This window comes from Erithacus rubecula, assembly GCF_903797595.1.
Source record: "Erithacus rubecula genome assembly, chromosome: 6".
Taxonomy (NCBI): Eukaryota; Metazoa; Chordata; class Aves; order Passeriformes; family Muscicapidae; genus Erithacus; species Erithacus rubecula.
This window is the reverse complement of record NC_136688.1, coordinates 24,261,784-24,272,098: the sequence shown is the minus strand read 5'-3', so window position 1 is coordinate 24,272,098 and position 10,315 is coordinate 24,261,784.

Sequence of the window (10,315 nt, the reverse complement as noted above, 5' to 3'; positions counted from 1 at the left end):
CAGTGTGCTTTTCAAGGAGAGGAAGCAGCAAGTTGCCAAGGGTAATAAAGGCAGCAGAGATTCCTCCTTGGGAACAAAGCCCATAAAGCACACAGCTAAAGAGATGAGAGAGAGGCCTATAAAGAGAGAGTAAGGGCAAAGTCCAGAAGACTAAACAGCACAAAGAGGAACAAAGTCCTCCCTCTACCTGACATACCCCACTGAGAGGAGAGAAGCAGCCTCCCTAGCAGCCCTGCCCCTCTTTGCAGGCGCCAGAGGGATGGATTTGCACCTGGAATAGTCACTAATAGTCTTCATGTGAGAGAGGAAGAAAACCCACGTGCCACCCAGTCATACAAGTCCTTATCAAGGCAAAAAGGAGAGCAAGGAAGAGAGCTTTTCTTTAGACTCCTGATTGCTCCAGGGCAGGAAGATGTGTGTGCTGACTGCACAAACAAAGCAATAACCCAGCCACTCGATGTGTGGGACTCATGGATCAGTGTGGAGAAACACTGATAAGCAGCTATCTCTATTAGAACTTCCTCCTTCACTGCATCCCTTCTCCTTTACAGCTTTTAATGTGTAAGTATGACTCACTCATTTTGTATTTCACTCTTTTGAACATTTGAGTTGCAAGCAAATGACCTACCTAATGTGATGCTCAATGCAGGGGAAGACGGGTGCTTTATGCTGTTGTACCAGTACCTGAGATTTGTTTATTTCTAGAATGACTGAAAGGCTCTTTGCTGTGACCAAAAACCCAAAATGTCCTGAGATTGTGACTCATAGCAAGCAGATTTTATTGTTAGTGACAAGTACTGAAAGATTTTGCTTTAAATGTGGCCATGCTGGGAAGAATTTTGTGTTCTGATGTAAAGACTACATCTCTGTCTGAAGGTAATTTGCAGTCCTGCTGAAAATATTTGTCTTTCTATTTTAGTATCTCTGGTACATACGTTGAAAACTGCTTGCGCTATGAAAAACAGGTGTAGGTGTGTTCTATGTGATCTAGCATGTTTGACTTTGTGGCATTAACAGGACAGATTCTGTCTCAAGAGTAGTTCCATTCCTTTTGTGATTTCCTAAGTTATGTCCACTAAAGTTTTGGGCATGTAGTTCTCAGCTGTCTCAAAATAAAACCCTGTTTTCTTTGCACTTTAATTTGGTTACCTAAGTCTGCCTTTTCCTTTTCTGAATCTTCCTATGATTAGCCCAGCAGATCCAAAGACCTCTCCTTCCTAATTACAGGTGCTCTTCCCAAAGATGAGGAGCAGAGCATGCCAGTGATCACCACCTTCCTTAAAGCCCAATGCTATTTATTTAGAACAAAATGTTATGGGGAAAAAAGCTACTTAATAAGCCAAGAAATGACTCACACACCTGCTAAGTGTTGCCTGTCTTCCTTGTGGTGCCCTGGCAAATATGATAAGCAAGATCTGCCAGCATTTTAATTCAGAGAGAGCATCTGTGTATCAACTCGTGCTGTCTCTGCCCCAGAAGACAAAAATTTGTGCCAGGATAACAGGCATGAGAACTTGTGTGAAGGCACACAGGTTCCACAGAATCACTTCCCATTCAGCCTGGACCACAAATGCATGAGTAACATGTGCTGCCCAGCAGTGAGTCCACACCATCCCTCCCATCCTGAGGGCCAGCACCAGCTCTGGAGCATCTCTGCAAAGCTGGGTAGACTCCTAGAATCAGTCATGCTGCTCTCTGAAGTCAAGTGCCTGACACCTTCTTGCCTGTGGGAACAGCAATAACTTGTGTGGCTGGACAGCTGAGAATACTCAAAAGTGATCAGTAGCTGTTGGATTTTCTGTATGGCCATGATGGGCATTGTCCTCCTACACTCAACCACCTGCAAGGCCAAAACAGGAAAAGCATCTGCCTGGACAGAGCTGCCCTGTGTGTTGGTTGTGGCCAGTCCTGAGTTGTCCTGGTGCATTCCATGCCTCACACCCTTTCTGGCAGTTTGCTGTAGAAGAAAGCTCGGTGTTATCATTTCCATCAAAGGGATATTGTGACACTGAAATTATGCAGATTATGAAGATAAAATTATATCAACATTCTGAGTTTGTAGCAGATATGATGCTTCCAAGCCCTCTGGAACAAGAGGTCAGAAAAAGCAGCTGTAGCTCCTGTGGGAACAGAATTTTTCTAGTGAAATAAGATGAATCCTCTCTTGAACAGAAGTCATTATTTTTGTGGCCTTGTTACCAGGCAGTGGTTCAGGTCACAGCCTCTTTGAAATCCAGTTTGGCTTTATGAAACCCCCAGTGATATGTGTGTCTTACTGTGCTGTTTTTGGGGAGGGAAGATTTCCTTTCTGCCCAGTATGGGACACTGATGCCATGTAACAATGCTGTCCTGCACTGAGATGGAAACAGAAGGCTTCTGAGAACGTATCCTATCAAAGCATGGACTGTGGTGGTAGCAGAAGGTAGGTGGGAGGAACATCAGTGTCCAGGCTTCAGGCACTTGACTGCCTGGCCAAGACTGCTGTTGTGTGGCTGCAGAGGGAGAAGCTGATACACAGGGTGAATCAGGGCATTAGCATAAGTGGAGGTGAGTTCCCTGTGGCTGCCCTATGTGTGGGGGAAGCTGACTCCAGGCACGTATAAGCCTGGGAGCTCTGGCTGATTCACCTGTGCCACCTGTGACACAGGGTGCTGTCAGCAGAGCCCTGCTCTGCACAGCTCCAGCAGCTGGCTTACAGTGACCACTGCTGTTTCTGCCCCACTTTGTGTACCTAGACATGCCTGCAGGCACTGACTTCACCTCCCTCCTCCAGGCAGAAATCAGGAGTCCCTGCCCAGAGCTGTGTCTTTTCTTTTGTTCTGTGGGCTTGTTCATGGGCACGCTTTGTGAGCAGCAGTAGCTTTGCTGTGTCAAATTGTCTGAGCAAGCAGGGCTCCTGCAGCCCTGAGCAGCCTCTCCATGAACTAATTATAACTTCCCTGCTCCCAGTGCATGTGTGAGAAGGTTTCTGCCAGGTTTTGATGGAATGTGTGGCAAGGAAAGGTAACTCATCAGCTTTCCTAGGTGCAGAGAAGATGTTTCTGCTGTACCTTCTCGCTGTGTAAGCAGTGTGTGGAAAGTGTTGACAGTGCAGTTCTGCGGGCTGTGCTCCTAATTGGGAGGCAACAGGAAAGTGACTCATGAGACATTACATCCTCTTCTGTGCAGGCAACGTAGTGACTTGAAGAGCAGGCACTGGGCTGCACAGAAGCTGTGGGACTGACAGCAAAATGATATAGGCTGACACTGACCAAGCTCTTGGCTGGTTAAGAGCACGACTGAAGTCATCTGAGCTCCTCTTAGGAGTTCCTCAGCTATCAGTGACCTGTGGCCACCAGCAAATAGAGTTCTGCTCCGTCCAGAGCTGTCATACTTTGCCAGGGTTTTAATAGCTCTGGCCGAAAACAGCATCCAGTGTTGACAGAACAAGGTATTTACTGTTAACCTGTCTGCTTACATAACTTCTCTGTGCATGTAACTGCAGTGTCAGCCTGAACTTTTTCCTGTACTCACCATGTCCTGATGTTGCTGCTCTTTTGACTGACCCTGACCTGTCAATATTCCCTGTGAGATTGCTTTTCTCTGTCTGGTCTGATTCTGCTATTGATCCTATTCTGGCATGAACCTTTTCCAGCTCTGCCATGACACATTTCCATAGCAGATTTTAATCTGCCTATTGTTCCTGACCTTCTCTTATCTGAAACCCTGGTAGATGCTGAGATTTTTGGAACTGATGTCAGAGCAGAAACTCAGGTGAGCCACACCGAATTCAGTAACTTCATCTCTTTATGTCAAGGCCAGAAATTTTCTTGTCATTCTTCCCATTCTAATGTCATCTCTCAGCAGCTCTTTAGTAGTTTGAGGTGCTGTGGTATCCTCCCAATGCCAAATACCCTGCTTAGTTATGTCTGTATGTGGACCAAAGCAGAATGTCATTGCAGTGTGTCTGTCCTGTCTGGTGTAAAGGATGTAGTCTGGTGTAGGATGCAGTACTCCATGCATCTGGGCCCATTTGACTCTTAAAAAACAATGGGACATTTTTGAGAGGAGGTGGAAACGAGGGAGAAGTGAGATTGATTTGTACTATTTTAGAAGTAATCTACTTAAATTAATCCAATCTGAATTATACCTGTATCCCTGTAACAGCATTTGTAGAACTCATTCCTCCAAAGTCAATTGTAACAATGCAGAGTAAAGGCTGTTGTAGTTTGGTTGAATGTGGATTTCACCAGGGCACCCTCCCTGTTCAATGCCCAGTGTGAAACCTGGCAGCAAGAAATATGGTGCTGACCATGGGGAAACTCCTAGGCAGACTAAACCTGCAGGCACTCTGGTGGCAGTGACCCTGGGAGCTGCTGACTGGTGTGTCAGTGGAATAGCAGGCTCATAGCTTGAGTGGCTGGCACGTTACATAAGGATTGGGCTGGAATGCTGTACACAAGCAGAGGCACCGTCACCTGTTTACTGGCTCTGATGTTTCACATAGCCTGGGGTTACACCAGGCTGAGAGCACACACACAGATTCTTGTGAGGTGGGAGCACTGGGCTGGTGCCAGGACAACAGCTGACAATGTCAGCTTTTTTTTGAGGGATATTTCCCTCCCCTCAATTCTAGGAGAAGACTCGAAATGTTCCCTTGACGATATCCTCAGTATAAAGTTTCAGGACTCTCAGCTAACACATGGACTTCAAATCCTCAGAGATGTGTGAATCCCACCTTGGTACAGATTGCACTGTTGAGGAAAGAGTCTTTCCTGTTATCTGTGTGTTTTGGATAGAAGCAGTTCCTTGAGTACATCTTTTCAGTAAGAAAATAAATAAGGTCTTACCCCAGAGCCTCCAGACCATTATAACAAAGTGTCTGTACAGCTGCTTTTGTTCCAGTCTCTGATGAATGTGGCATTGCTATCAGCAGAGCTGGGACATGTACAGCCTATTCTTAATTTTACACATACATGTTATGTTGTGGAACAGTGAGGGGTTTCCAATATATTTTAATCTATTCTAGTTGTGTTCCCATTTTAAGAAATCTGTGCCAGCTAAGATAGGCAGGCTGTTGCCTTATAGGCTTTAAGAGGTTAATGATTCTTCAGGATAATAATTTCTCATTTTAAAATGGCCCTCTAATCTCAACCTCCAATCCCACAGCACTTGGCTATAATCTGCCAAGACCCCAGCCTAGCACAGGTAGCTCGCAGCATCAGCTGGAGCAGCTGGGCACTCTCTGGAGGAGAGAGGCTTCATGCACAGGTGGATGCAGGGTGAAAGGACAATAGTGTTCTCATCTCCAGGACCTTGATTGGCAGAAGCCTATTCCTAAAGTCTCCCACTGCAGGCTAATGCCAAAGCCTTTAGCTTTATCCTGTGTCACAGAGCCTCAAACTGTGGAATGGACAGCCACAATACTGCCCTCTCATAGACTGACCATCTGCATGTTTCTTGTTATGGTCAGACCCTGCTATGTTTTAAAGTTTAGACAAGAAAACAAGGATCAGAGCTTCCTGACTGGATTGATAAGAATGTGTTTAAATTTTTTTATGAATGTGCTTAAGATTGAGCAGTTAGTGATTCCTTTGAGTCTGAGCCTATGCATAGGAGGAGGTCTTCAGAGTCAGAAGTAGAAAGAATCCCTCCAAATCTGCCAGTGCCTTTTCTCTCAATCCTGAAGATGGTTGTGGTGATCACACTACTGCTCAAGGAGTGTTTTATGCTGCATGTCCAGCCATTCTTCTCCTGTCCCTCACTCCATTACCTTCTGTGCTGAAATGGGAGCCTTTAACACAAAGTTTTCTCAAATGAAGGCTGTGGATGGCTGTTTTCTTCTAGATCCAGATGGTGGGAATGCCCCAGCTTTTCTTGTTGCTTCTCTAGACCTGCTGGCAGAGCTGTGTGTGCATGTTTTATCCTAAATGAGCAGGACAAGCAAACTGCTCTTCAGCAGTTTAAGATAACATCTGATGTCACAGTAGCTTAGAGTGCACCTCCAAGCATCCCTCTTTCCCCTTAGCTGCCTCATTAAACTGGCTTTACAGAATGTTCCCTTCCCTGTACAGCAAAGCATCACTGTAGAGCCTTAGGATTTCTAAGGCCTTGGAGTTCCATGGGTGAGCAGACAAAGGGAAGGGGACCAACTATTGTGTGTCAAGGGCTTGGCTGTGAAGGAGCAGTTGTGGGTGGATACATGGATAGCAGGTTCAATACAGCAGCAGCAGAAAGGATTTAGATTTTGCTGCAAGGTGATGGAATGGCACCAAGCTGTGATGGTGTAGCTGGAACAGGCTCCCATCATCTAACAAAGCCCATGTGCTGCACTTCTTTGCAGTCAACCAGTACAAATATGGGAGACCAAATCTAAGCCAAGAACTGTCTCTTATCTTTCTCTCTTCAAGCCAGGGTGACTTGGTGTATGTTGAACATAAATATAGCTTTGCCATGTGTCTTCTTTCAAACATCAGCAGGTGTGAGGTCTTCTGGTTCTGTCATAACATTGGATTATGCACCAAAGAAAAGTCAAAGCCAGACTCCACAGCATCCTCTGATGCTGAGCCTGAGAGGTAACCCCTCAGACAAATTACAGCCACTTTCCTGGAACAGAGCTGGCCTATTTTCTTTGAGCTATTTCTGGCTGTTCTTTAGAGATGTGGTAGAGGAAGATATTGAGAGCAATTAAAAAGGAATTTCAAGGTGCTGTGCTGGAGGTAATGGAAAGAAGGTGTCATGATATGATTGTGCAACAGCCTCACGTTTCAGGTGTTGCTCATGGAGGAACATGCCAGGAGAGGACTCAGTACCTGAGTAGAAGGGTCATTGTGGCATATTACAGCACCCATGATATGTGTGGCAGAGATTGCATCATACAGCTGAGCATTAGCATTAAGGAGCATCTGAAGAGCCTTCGAGTGGGGGAAATCCATGTGGGAAGGCCAGCTGGTGGCTACATGTGGCTTTTCCCAGAAGGTATCAGATCAAAATAGTTACAAGCTGAATCCCCCAGTTTTTCTGTGTGTTTGCTGGGAACACTGTGCACTGGTTTTGAAAACAATTGATCTGACACTTTGTGAGCAGGCTAGTCAAAAAACAGCTACAAATGGGAAACTGAGAAACAAAGGCAGGGCAGGAAACAGAGCTGAGCTCTCAATATGACCCTTTAAATTGAAAAAGCTATAAAAGGCTGGCATAGATTTCATAAACAAGGGAGTTGGGGAACAACACAGTTTGAAAGCATCATTGTTTTTTAACAATTTTTTATTGACAAATCTTTTTCCTGGTATGTTGCCTCTGTATGAGAGAAATTAAAGCAAATGCTTAGATACTGTTATTTGACAAATATTGTGCCAACAGATCCTCTTAAGAAAACTGAGCAGGAAAATTCCTCTTCCAGGTTTTTATCCTCTGCTGATCTCTCATTCTCCTCATTCCCAAGGGCCCTAAGCAATACCACTCAGAATCACAGAATACTCTGGTTTGGAAGGAACCCAGAGGATCATCCTAATGAACTCCTGGCCCTGCACAGGGCAGCCTCAAGGATCACATCATGTGCCTCTTAGCAAGCTCTAATCTGCATATGGAGAGGTGATGTGAAAAAAGATGCCGATGACCATGACATCTGACATTATTCTATGGCTTTAGTAGACCTCAGGTATCATCAAAGTTTGTGTTGACTTTGCTCTATTCAGTGCTCTACCCTGGGCATACCTGTTGCCTGGGCAGGCTCAGATGTTGCATCAGTGTCCTCTAGTAACGTGCAGAACCCTTTTTACACCAGTTAATTGAGTCTAACTATCCCTCTTGACAGATGAGTGAGTGCCAGCCCCACTTTACACCTAGGAAGAGTGGGAGGGGAAAGTGGCTTGACCCAGGTTTAATTGGCAACCAGCGTGAGCAATGTCAAATACCCTGTCTGCCTGCACCTGAACCCTGGGCGTGCAGAAATGGTGAAGTTCCTTGCAGAACACGGGAGAGGGGTTAAGTGTTGGGCTAACATTCTGTGTTAGGCATTATATTGCTCATTGGGTGCTAGGTAGTGAGAAATGCAAGAGGAGAGTGGGCTCAGGGGCACAAGCTGCATTGCCAAGCAGAATAACAGTGCTGGTGGCATGGGAGTCAGGGCACAGGCTTGCACTGCCCTGCTGGGCACTGGCAGCTGGACAGCCTGGGCAGTCTGATGGCAAAAGGGATGCTGGCCTCCTTTCAACTGCTCAGTCTGGCTGCATCAGTGCCCTGGTTGGTATTTCCTTCCTTCTCCTCTAAAGAAAAGACAAGATAATTTGAAGCAAAAAGCCAAGACTTTGCCCTCTGGAGGTATTCCAGGGCTGCAGATGGACTGGGCTGTTCGCAGTGCTGCTGGAAAGCAATTACATTTGCAGTTCAGGGGAAGGGAAGAGGAGGAGGGAGAGTCACTGAACTGACAGCAGGGATAAGAAGGTAGCTCATTAGCACATCATCTTTTCTGCACCCTTCTGTGTGGGAGCAGATCTCCATATGATGACATTCAGAGTCTGGCAGGAATGTCATCCTGGAACTAGTAGGAATTTTTCTGCAAGAAAGTGTGAGCAAGTAGGTTTAAAGAGATCAAAAGTGAGTTCCTCTGTGATCCAAAGAACATAAGGGTTCATCCTTCTAGGTTGTTCTCAAGCTTCACCACCAGCTGCTGACCTGGAATACGAAGACAAAGTGTGGAAGTAATGAGGTATTCACTAAAACAGAAAAAAAATTAAAAAAACCACTAAAAACCAAACAAAACCCCTAACAAAATCCCCCAAGACAGAAAACCCCCAAACCAACCAACCACAACAGAACTGAAACCCCACCCCTTCTGCTTTTCTCAGTCCAGCCTTGGAGTGCATGCCAAGAAGCACCTATTTATTGCACTGTATCTGTGGTAAATCATAGCTGGCAAGGATCATATCTCCCTTTATAAACATCCTCTATGGTGGATGAATTTTTAACTGAACATTAGAATTAGAGAGCTGATCATGTACAGGCAGTTACTTGAGCTTGGAGTATTCCAGGAGAAGCCATGGAAGAAACCTTCTCTTTATGATATTCATAACAATTTGGAGAGCAAGTCCTCTGTCAGTGAAGTGGCCTATTGGAAACCCCAGAGTGCAGCAGTAATTAAGATATAATAATACACTTAATTATTGCCTAAAGGCTGAATTCCTTACGGACTTATTCAAAAGACTCGTGTGATTGCTTAACAACACTCCCATCCCCTGAGCAGTTCTCATAGTCCCACAGGAAAATATGAGAAAAATCATACCTTAACTGTTCCCTAAAGGAACAGCTGAGAATGGGAAATGTGTGTGTCTCAATCAGGCAAGCAAAAACCTGTGCACTGAGACAGTCCTCAGTGGCAGAGCTGCTCTCCTTTCCATGAAGATTTCTGTTTGCAGGTGAAGCCATCAGTGTGGGGGTCTTGAGTCCTTTTTCTGAGACACGAATGAAGGGGCAAAGAGTGAATTCATGCTGAAAGCTTTTGAAGCCAGTGACCAGGTAAAGACGAACCCTTCTCATTCTCTCTAATTCTCGTGCCTCCTCAGTATGGAGCTTGTGCAGCCCGGAGTGAGGAGCTGGAGTGCCCGCAGGACTCACAGCGCCCTGCTGTGGTCGCACCTCTGTCTGGACAAGCAGCCAGCAAAAGCAGCCGGATCTGGAGCCACAGGGAATCTCTCAGGATTGCCTCTCCACCAGGGCTCCGTTTGTATCAGTGCAGGAGCCATGCCGTTTTCCTGGGCACATCCCACAGGGTGCTGAGGGACAGCCAGGTGGAGGGCAGGACTGCAGAGAGAGGTTTGTCCTGATTGTTAGCACTGCCTCCCTCGACAGAGCATCTCCAAGCGCTGTACAAACCTGCTGGAACCTGGATAAACGACACCTGCACAGGAAAACAGGGGATTCTGCAGAGGACAGCTGCAGAGACTGTACAGCAGCAGCTGGGAAAGAAGAGAGGGAATGGATCCCTAACCCTGAATCCCTCTCATCCTGATTTACACAAATCTGTAACTGTTGGAGTCAGTGTGATTACATTAGTAGAGAAGCTAACTGAGAAATAAAAAATAGCTCCATGTCTCTTCACCAGTTGTTCTTTGTACTGCTAGGAAAGCTCTCTTCACACTCCAGAACACACTCCATCCAGCTTACAGGAAATTACATGCTGCAACTGCTTAGCTATGCTTTTTATATAAAACTAAAGCAGAGGACAAAAGGAGAACACAAGATGTGAGCATCAAATACTGCAGAGGTTAATGCAAAGGCATTTTGGACCTAATCATTCAGCTCTGCAATAGTACAGGTGAGGCTGCTGAAGTCAGAT